Here is a 9,339-nt window from a genome sequence, read left to right on the forward strand (position 1 = left end):
ATATATTCCTCTCCTAATAAATCTCTTTTTATTTTACAAGATTCATAATGAGCCTCCAATTCTTTGGATGAGCTAGCCCTGCCCCATCCAGGTCACAAGTACTCCCCAAACATTTCTAATCCCCTCCTTTGACAGATGAGGACACTGAGACCCACCTTCCAGGCCTAGAGTCAGGTTCAAATCAACTTCAGACACTGTATGACCCTGGGCAAGTCATTTCCCCTTGGTTTGCCTCAATGTCCTCATCTGAAAAATGTGAACAATAACAGCCCCTACCTTGTAGGGTTGTTGTGAGGATCAAGTGAGATCATAATTGTAAAAAAGTGCTTAGCACAGTGCTTGGCACATACCAGGAAGGGAGGGAGGGAGGGAGAGAGGGAAGGAGGGAGGAACAGAGGGAAGGAGGGAAGGTAGAAGGAAGAGAAGGGGGAAGGAAAAAGGAAGGAAGAAAGAGGGAGGGAGGGAGAAGAAGAGGAATGAAGAAAGACAGAGAAGGAAGAGGGAGAAGGGAAGGAGCGGCCTTCCAAGGCTAGTGGTGTCACCTTGAGGTATATCACTTCAGCTGGGCATTCTCATGCCATCTACATAGACTGCTGTAGCAAATGAGCTCATATAGATGACCCGCTTCTCAAACCTTAACACACTACAGAAATGTCAGGGAAACAGGCCAGAGAGAAGCGGCTTCCTCCCAGTCATAGAGATAGCACAGTGTCTCTGGATGGGAACCCAGAAGGGTAGCCTTCCTACCTCAGGCTCCCAGATTCCTTGTGGTGGGAGGGCAGGACTCCTGGGTCCCCGGGGACTGGGAAGTGGAGAGATTCCCAATGCAGGCACTAGAGGGGAGGATTCAGGACAACACTCCTCTTGATTGTCTGTGGGGAGCTGGCTGGGCCTGCCCCACTCTTCCTGGGCCAGGCACATTCAAGAACTGAAAGGAGATAGGGCCAAAGCCAGAGCCTCCAGGGATAGAAATGAGGCACAGACACTGAGACCAGCTCTATTCTGGCCTGGCCTGGCCTGGCCTGGCCCCCCGAAGAGCCCACCCCTGCCAGCCCCACCCAGGCCTTGCCCGAGATGGCCTGCTGAACAATGGCCTCTCTCTTCTCTTCTCCCAGCTCTGGTCCTCCACAGCCCAGCAGCTGCCTTATCTAGATGATAGCATTGAGAGCTGGAAGAGACCTCAGCTTAGTCTAGCCCAAGTCCCTCACTTTTACAGATGGGGAAACTGAGGTCAGGGAGGTGAGGTCAGCAGCCAAGGTTATACCCACAGTAAGTCCGGACACGGTAAGATCAGAACTCAGACCCAAGGCTTTCCCTGCTAGGCCAGACTTCAATGGGATCGATCTGGGAAAGAGATCATTAGTCCCATTAGGCATTTTCCATAATGCCCCAGCATATGCTACTTTGGGCTCCCTCCACAAATGGCTCATGAGAAGCACTTCCCTCTAGCTTCTTTCCTCCTGGCTCTGGAGCCAGGGCTTGGATGTCAGGGTGATGAGAAGAGTGCTGAACTTTTAGTCCCAGGCCCCGGGCTTGGAATATCTGCTCTGTCCCTCATGCTCTCTGTCACCTTGTCCTCAGTTTCCTCACCTATAAACTGAGAGCTGGTTTGCATCTCTGAATGCCATGCTTTCATCCCCTAGGTAGTGCTTTCCCTTCTGGGACATTTCTCAGGACTGGGATTTCAAGGGGGGGGTGGGGAGAGGAAGAGAAGAAGCCAGACCTAAGGGAGGCAGACAGGGAATTGATGCCTCGGCCCCTCCCTTGTTATCAAGTTGAGCTCAGGCATAACCGGTTCCTTTCTTGAAGATTTGCCCCAGCTCCCAGTAACCTGAGCCTCCCTGGCAGTCCAGATAGTAGGAACAAAATATACGGCCTAGGGCTGGATAAACTGAGGCCTGGAAGTAGAATGGGGATGGGGGTGGGCAAGGGAGACACCTGCCAGAGCCTGAGATGCCAGGGAAACTCAAGAACTCCACCTCATTTTCTCTTCCCTGGTAATTCCTCTGTGGTCCTAACAAGAGCCCTCATGGAATTACACTATTAATTGGGTACCACCTCAGAGACCTCAGTAGACTGAGCTCTGTGCCCAGCCTCTAGTTCCAGGCTCTCTGCCCGTACCAGGCAGGGCAGGAGGGAAATCCTGATAAAGACAGGGACGATGCCAACCATTGAAGGGCGAGGAAGGGCAGCTGTCCCCAACTTTGGGTCAACAGGCTCTCTGGGGCAGAGTCAGGGCTGCTCTCAAAGACCACACGTCCCTCTGCTAGCAGGGAAAAGCTGAGGTTAGGAAGCAGCACCTAAGTACAACCAGGACTAGAGTATCTCAGGCTCTAGAGAGGGAAGGTGGGGAGGCAGGGCCAGCATCAAAGATGCAGGGCAGGGGGCTGCTAGGTGGTGCAGTGGATAAAGCACCAGCCCTGGAGTCAGGAAGACCTGAGTTCAAATCCGGCCTCAGACCTTAACACTTACTAGGTGTGTGACCCTGGACAAGTCACTTAACCCACACTGCCTCACTTTAAGAAAAAAAAAAAGATGCAGGGCAGGCACCTCTGACAGGATCGAAATAGTGCTCAAGCTTATGTGGAGAAAGGGTGAGAAGAGAAGCTGTGGTGTTGGAGACAAGGCTGTTTGGGAAAGGGATGGTATCTGGAATAGGACCAGAGCACCCAGGAGAGTTCTGGGAAGGATGAAGAGAGCTGCTCTAGAGGTGTTAGCTAGATATGTGATCATGAGCTTCTAGTAGCCGGTCACCTCCTCTGTAAAATGAGCATAATCGGGACCACTAGTAACAACATTAAGGATTGTGAGGAAAATGTTCTGTTTAAACATGAGGATGTTGAAAGAGAAAATGGCCATGATGGGGCTGTCCACTCCAGAGCCTTCTCACCAACCAGCTTCGAGCCCACACCAGAAACCATGCCCTGAAGGACCTTCAACAAGGGTCCACAGTTACCAGCTTAGGAACTGTCCTTCCCAGAAAAGTATTTCAGGAAAGCCTGCTCAGTGTTTCACCCCATTCCCACCAACTATGTCCCCTTTCCTTCTTCCCACTCCCCTGCTTCCCATTTCAAGAACCTTGAATTATGCTCAAATCCTCCTGACTGGGGAATCAATTCAACTAGATGTGTTTATTTTCAAAACTATATTCTTATTTATCTTATTAAAATTTCTCAATTACATTTTTAAAAATTTTAACATGCATTTTAAAAAATTGTGAGCTAAAAATTTGTTTTTACATGTAATTTGGGAAAAAATAAAATGAAAACATGTAAAAAGAATTTGAGTTCAAAATTCTCTCTCTCCTTCCTGCCCCGCCCCTGAAAGGGCAACCAATGTGATGTCAATTATGCATGTGAAGTCATGCAAAGCATATTTCCACATTAGCTGTCTTGCAAAAGAAAAACAAACATACACACACAAAACAAGAAAAATAAAGGGAGAAAAATTATACTTCTATCTCCACTTGGTGTTCATCAGTTCTCTCTCTGGAGGTAGACAGCATTTTTCGTCACAGGCCTTTGGAATTGTCTTAGGTCACTGTAGCTAAGTCATTCACAGTTGATCATCGTACAATATTGCAGTTCCTGTGTACAATGTTCTCCTGGATCTGTTTATTTCACTTTGTATCAGTTCATATGAGTCTTCTCAGGTTATTCTGAATCCATCCGGCTCATCATTTCTTACAGCACAATAGTATTCCATTACACTCATATACAATAACTTGTTCAGCCATTCCCCAATTGATGGGCATTCCCCTCATTCCGGGCATCCCCCGATTCTTTGCCACAACAAAGAGAACTGCTATATTTTTTTACATGTGGGTCCTTTTCCCTTTTCTTTGATCTCTTTGGGGGTACAGACTTGGTAGTGGTATTGCCGGCTCAAAGGGAATGCAGTTTTCTAGTCCTTTCATTGTTTCAAATTCCACAAGTGTTTATTAATGTGCCAGGCATTAGGAATTCAAAGGAGATTAGCCTATCTTCTTTTTTTTTTAATATATATTATTTATTGATTGATTTTTGGTGAGGCAGTTGGAGTTATGTTACTTGCCTTAAACACAGCTAGTAAGTGTTAAGTGTCCGAGGCCGAATTTGAACTCAGGTCCTCCTGAATCCAGGGCCGGTGCTCTATCCACTATGCCACCTAGCTGCGCCGATTAGCCTATCTTCTAATGGGCAGGTGATAAATAGGGAAATAGGCCTATCCCAAAAAGATCCAAGGTGGTTTTGGAGGGGAGGGCACTGGTAGCTGATCGGGAAAGGTTTGAGCTGAGTCCTGAAGGAAACTAGAGATTCTAAGGAGTAGAGGTGAAGAAAGGAGCATGTTCAAGAAACAAAACACCCCGTACGAAAGAACAGAAGAATGCCAGCTCGGGTGAATGTAGGGGAATGACAGATACCAAGTCCCCATAGGCAGGTCAGTTGGGAGCAGGTTGTGAAAAGCATTAAATACTCAACAGAAATGTTGGCATTTGATCCTAAGGGTGGCAGGGAACCACAGGAAATGATGAAGTAGAAGGAGACACGGTAAGACCTTGATACATACCTGAGTAGCTATGTGTAGGATAGACTGGAGTGGGGAAAGATGGGAAGCAGGGGAGAGAGGTGATGAAGGTCTAATCTGACAACTGAACAGCTCTGTATGGCAACTGTGAGATTTAAAATTGGATATTAGATCATAAATCTCCCCTACTTAACTTTTCCCTTAATTTATCTCCCAGACTAGTAAATGGAAGAAGCTTCTGGTTTTCTAGATAGAGCCTTTATTGTATATAAGGTGTTGTTGATTAGAAGGATAGGAAAATAGAAATACAGTACAAATCGTCTTAAATCTAGGCTTAGTCTATATTCCTTATAAAAACTCACCAAACCAAAAAGGCCACCTTTGGAGTGAGGGAGACCGCCTGTGCCGCACCGCCAGGAGTCCCGCCAAGCAGGCAAAAAGGCCTACTCTCGTTCTCTCCACCCCGGAAGTCAAAAAACCCGGCAGGCAGTCTGACATGTGCAGCAGGCGGACTGTACCCGGCAGGCAGTCTGACATGCGCAGCAGGCGGACTGTACCCGGCAGGCAGTCTGACATGCGCAGCAGGCGGACTGTTCATCTCCTCCCCAAAAGGGTGGTCCTTGAAAAACTGGCTTCTTTCAGTTATCCTAACCGACTGTTAAAAACTTTCATATTTTACCACACCAGTGAGAGTGAGGAGCGCAGGGGGCTTGAGGGCCAAGAAAGATGAATGAATGCAAAGCATGTATGAAGCACTAGGCATGCCTGCCAGGCACTGTGATGAGCACTGAGCATGTAAAGATGGAAAAAGAGACAGTCCTTGGCCTCAAGGAGCTTACACTCTAAAATGGAAAGAGAGCACAGGTAACGGGGAGATGTAACCAGGGAAAGGGATCTTGTCTGGGGAAGTGAAAAGTGTTTTGGGAGAGGTGGGGGAGGATGCAGGTAGCAGGGGCAGGCGGTGGGTGGCTGCGCATGAAGAGAAGCTAATGAAGGGCCTGGCACCTGGGGCCGGCCCCTAGAGACCAGGATGAAGCACACTGCTTTCTCTTACTCAGTGACTGGCTGCTGAGATTGGGCAGCAGCTCCAAAGGGGGTGGATAGATTTATCAAGGGACCGGAGCATGGCTTCAAGAAGTTCATAAGAGGAAATGTTATGAATTCTGTTTAATCCATGGTTTCATTGGAGATGCCTCAGCACATCCAGTTTGAAATGTCCAATGGACAGGATTATATTGGACTGCAGCTCAGGAGAGAGGCTGGAGCTGAACAGGGTCATTGGCACAGGGCAGCTTTACAGCCTCCAATGCTTAGGAGCTGCGTGACCCTGGACAAGTCACTTAAACTCTGTGTTGGTTTCCTCATTTGTAAAATGGAGTCAATAATAGCACCTACGGGGGCAGCTAGGTGGTGCAGTGGATAGAGCACCGGCCCTGGAGTCAGGAGGACCTGAGTTCAAATCCAACCTCAGACACTTAACACTTACTAGCTGTGTGACCCTGGGCAAGTCACTTAACCCCAACTGCCTCGTCAAAAAAGAAATAATCATAGCACCTACCTTAGAGAGTTGTTGTGAAAATCAGATAAATTAATGTTAAATGTTTTGTAAACCATAACTTGATAAATGCTAGCTGCTATTGTAGAGAGGGCAGTTAGGGGGTGCCACTGTGCACCAAGCATGTGGCCTGGAGAAAGGAAGACTCATCAAATCCAACCTCAGATGCTTACTAGCTGGGTGACCCTGGGCAAGTCACTTTACCCTGTTTGCCTTATTTTCCTCATCTGTAAAATGAGCTGGAGGAGGAAATGGCGAACCAGTCCAGTATCTCTGCCCCCCCAAAAAAACCCAAATGGAGTTACAAAGAGTCAAACACAACAGAAACTGAACAACAACAATCATTCTAGAGATCATTGTATCCATAAGAGTTGAGGGGGTCACCGAGAATGTATAGAGAGAGAAAGGAAGGGAGCCCAGGACAGAGTTTTGAGATGCACCCCACTATTAGGGGACCTGGTATGCATTCAGAGGAGGAGGGTTACCACTTTAATAGAGACTGGAGAAAAGGAGGAGGAAAGGGGGAAATAGAGGTTTTGTGAGGCATCCAGGAGGAGAAGTAGGGCTCCTGGGAAATGGTGTCTATTCCTCAGGAAAGTATGAACTGAAGTTCTTAGCTGAGAGGGCATGAGGCGAGAGGCTAGTGGGGAATGGGACAGAAAACCAATTCGGGCAGAGTCAAAGGGCTGCCCTGTTGCTATTAGCTAACAGGGATTTGAAGAGGATAGTGAGAAGAATCTGGGCAGAAGGACCTGGCCCTTTTGTGTGAGACCGCCAGGACATCCAAGTTGAGGGAGTGTGTGTGAACAGTCTCGTTTCTGTCTCTAGTAAAAACTGACTACATCGGGGCGGCTAGGTGGCGCAGTGGATAGAGCACCAGATATGGAGTCAGGAGTACCTGAGTTCAAATCTGGCCTCAGACACTTAATACTTACTAGCTGTGTGACCCTGGGCAAGTCACTTAACCCCAATTGACTCACTAAAAAAAAAAGAAAGAAAAAAGAAAGAAAAACCTGACCACATCAATTTCAGCAAGTGAGCCTGGAGAAGGGTAGAGGGGGGAAGGAAGAAAACCCTAGGAGGGAATGAGAATGTCATTCTACCAAGACTAGATCACCTCTGAAGTCAAAGGTCTGACATTCCTTGTGCTAAGACCCCTCCCAGCTCTGACATTCCCTGTTCTAGGGCCCTAACAGCCCTGACATTACCTGTTCTAGACCCTTCCCAGCTCTGATATTCCTTGTCCTGTGTTCTAAGTTCCTCTCAGTTTAGACATTCTACACTAAGACTCTGGTGCCTGTCTCCATTGAGAAGGGGACTAACCTCTGTCCTTTAGCCAGCCTGTGGTCCTCTTGCAAACAAACGATGTACCATACCAGCCCTTAGGATCCTTTCTGTTCCCCAATACCCACCCCCTTCTCTACAAACAGAACCTAATTCATTTAGCTCCTTTTCCCTTTTAGCCAGGACTGTTGCCTGTTAACTGGTCTCCCTGCCTCCCTGCCTCCAGCCTTGCCCCTTTCTTTAATCCCTTCCTCAGAGAGCAATCCTCCTAAGGCACAAGTCTGATCACTTAATGCTCCTGCTCTATGTTCCAGATCCTCAATAGCTCCCTATTGCCTTGGTCTCCTATTCATGGTCTATCCTGGTGTGGTCTCACTTTGCCTATCCAGACTGATTTTCCATGACTTTCATTCAATCATTAAGTGCCTGCTATGTGCCATGTGGATGGCTAGATGGCGCCATAGTGCATAGAGCACTGGGCTTGAATCAGACTCATTTTCCTGAGTTCAAATTTGACCTCAGGCGCTTCCCAGCTGTGTGGACCTGGGCAAGTCACTTCAATCTGTTTACCTCAGTTCCTCAAGTGTAAAATGAGCAGGATAGGGGGCAACTAGGTCGTGCAGTGGATAAAGCACTGGCCCTGGATTCAAGAGGACCTGAGTTCAAATCCGACCTGACACTTGACACTTACTAGTCGTGCAACCTTGGGCAAGTCACTTAACCTTCACTGTCCCGCAAAAAAAAAAAAAAAAAAAAGGCAAACCCCTCCAGTATCTTTGCCAAGAAAACCCCAAATGGGATCACAAAGAGTGGAACACGACCGAACAACAAACCACCTTGCCAAGCACTCTTCTAAGCATCAGGAGTATGAAAAAATGCAAAAGGCAGTGCCTGCCCTCAAGAAGCTCATCATCTAATGGGGGAAAGAATAAGCAAACAAATATGTACATACAAACTATATACTGGACAAGTGGAAAATAATCAACAGAGGGAAGGCCCTGGAATTAAGGGGAGCTGACAAGGGCTTTCTGTAGAAGGTGGGAGTCTTGTTGGGACAGAAAGGAAGCTAAGGGGGTCAGTAGATGGAGCAGAGGAGGCAGAGCCTTCCAGCCCTGAGGGCAGCCAGAGAGAATGTCAGAGTTCAGAGGCGGAGGGGTTTGTTTGTAGAAGCCTTCTGCCAACTCTCTGTCTTTCCTGCAGGCCCTGATGCTGGAAGAAAAGCCCCATTCACCCATCTTGCCATTAAATTCCTCTTTTCTTTCAAGGCCCAGCTCTTAACTGGCTCTCTCCATGCCACCTTCCCTGGTTCGCTATATCTCCTAGCAGGCTGCTTGAGTTGTCCTTCACACTCAGCACTTTCTGCCCTGTACTCTGGCTATTTCTGGACATAGAGGAGGTACAGGAGGGTTGTTACCTCCCCCAGCACAGGAGGACCCACCCAAAGGAACCACAGGAGATTTCTGAGGGGTTGAAGAGCCTCCCCTTTCCCCAACTCATTAGAGTAAAAGCTCTTTGAGGGCAGAGTCTCATCAGTGTATCATCAAAGCCCGTATAGGCTATGGCCCATATTAAGCAATTGAGAACTATCTGGGGAGTTGAAGCCTCCCTTCTAAGATGCAGCTTTGACATTTTGTGTGTGGGTCTGAGGATTCTCTCCCCTATGGCATTCTACGCTCCAGGTTCCAGTCTCTGCCAGCCTGAAGACTCTAGGTTCTGCCTTCTAAGGGGCTGCTCAGCTTGAATGTTCCAAGGACCCTCCCTCCTCACTCTGTTTTTTGTACTCTGAAATTCTGTGCTATATGTTCCAAGGGCTGTTCCAGGTCTGATATGTATGTTCTAAGGTCTCTGCTTTCTCATTTTATTCAGTGTTCCGATGTCCCTGACAATTCTGACATTCTCAGGTCTACAGTTTAGCTCTGAAATTCTAGGACATTCCCCTGATAGCGTTTGCCTGTCCCCCTCCCCCTTCTCGTCTTTCATCCTTCTGCCTCCCC

This window comes from Dromiciops gliroides, chromosome 6, assembly GCF_019393635.1.
Source record: "Dromiciops gliroides isolate mDroGli1 chromosome 6, mDroGli1.pri, whole genome shotgun sequence".
NCBI lineage: Eukaryota > Metazoa > Chordata > Mammalia > Microbiotheria > Microbiotheriidae > Dromiciops > Dromiciops gliroides.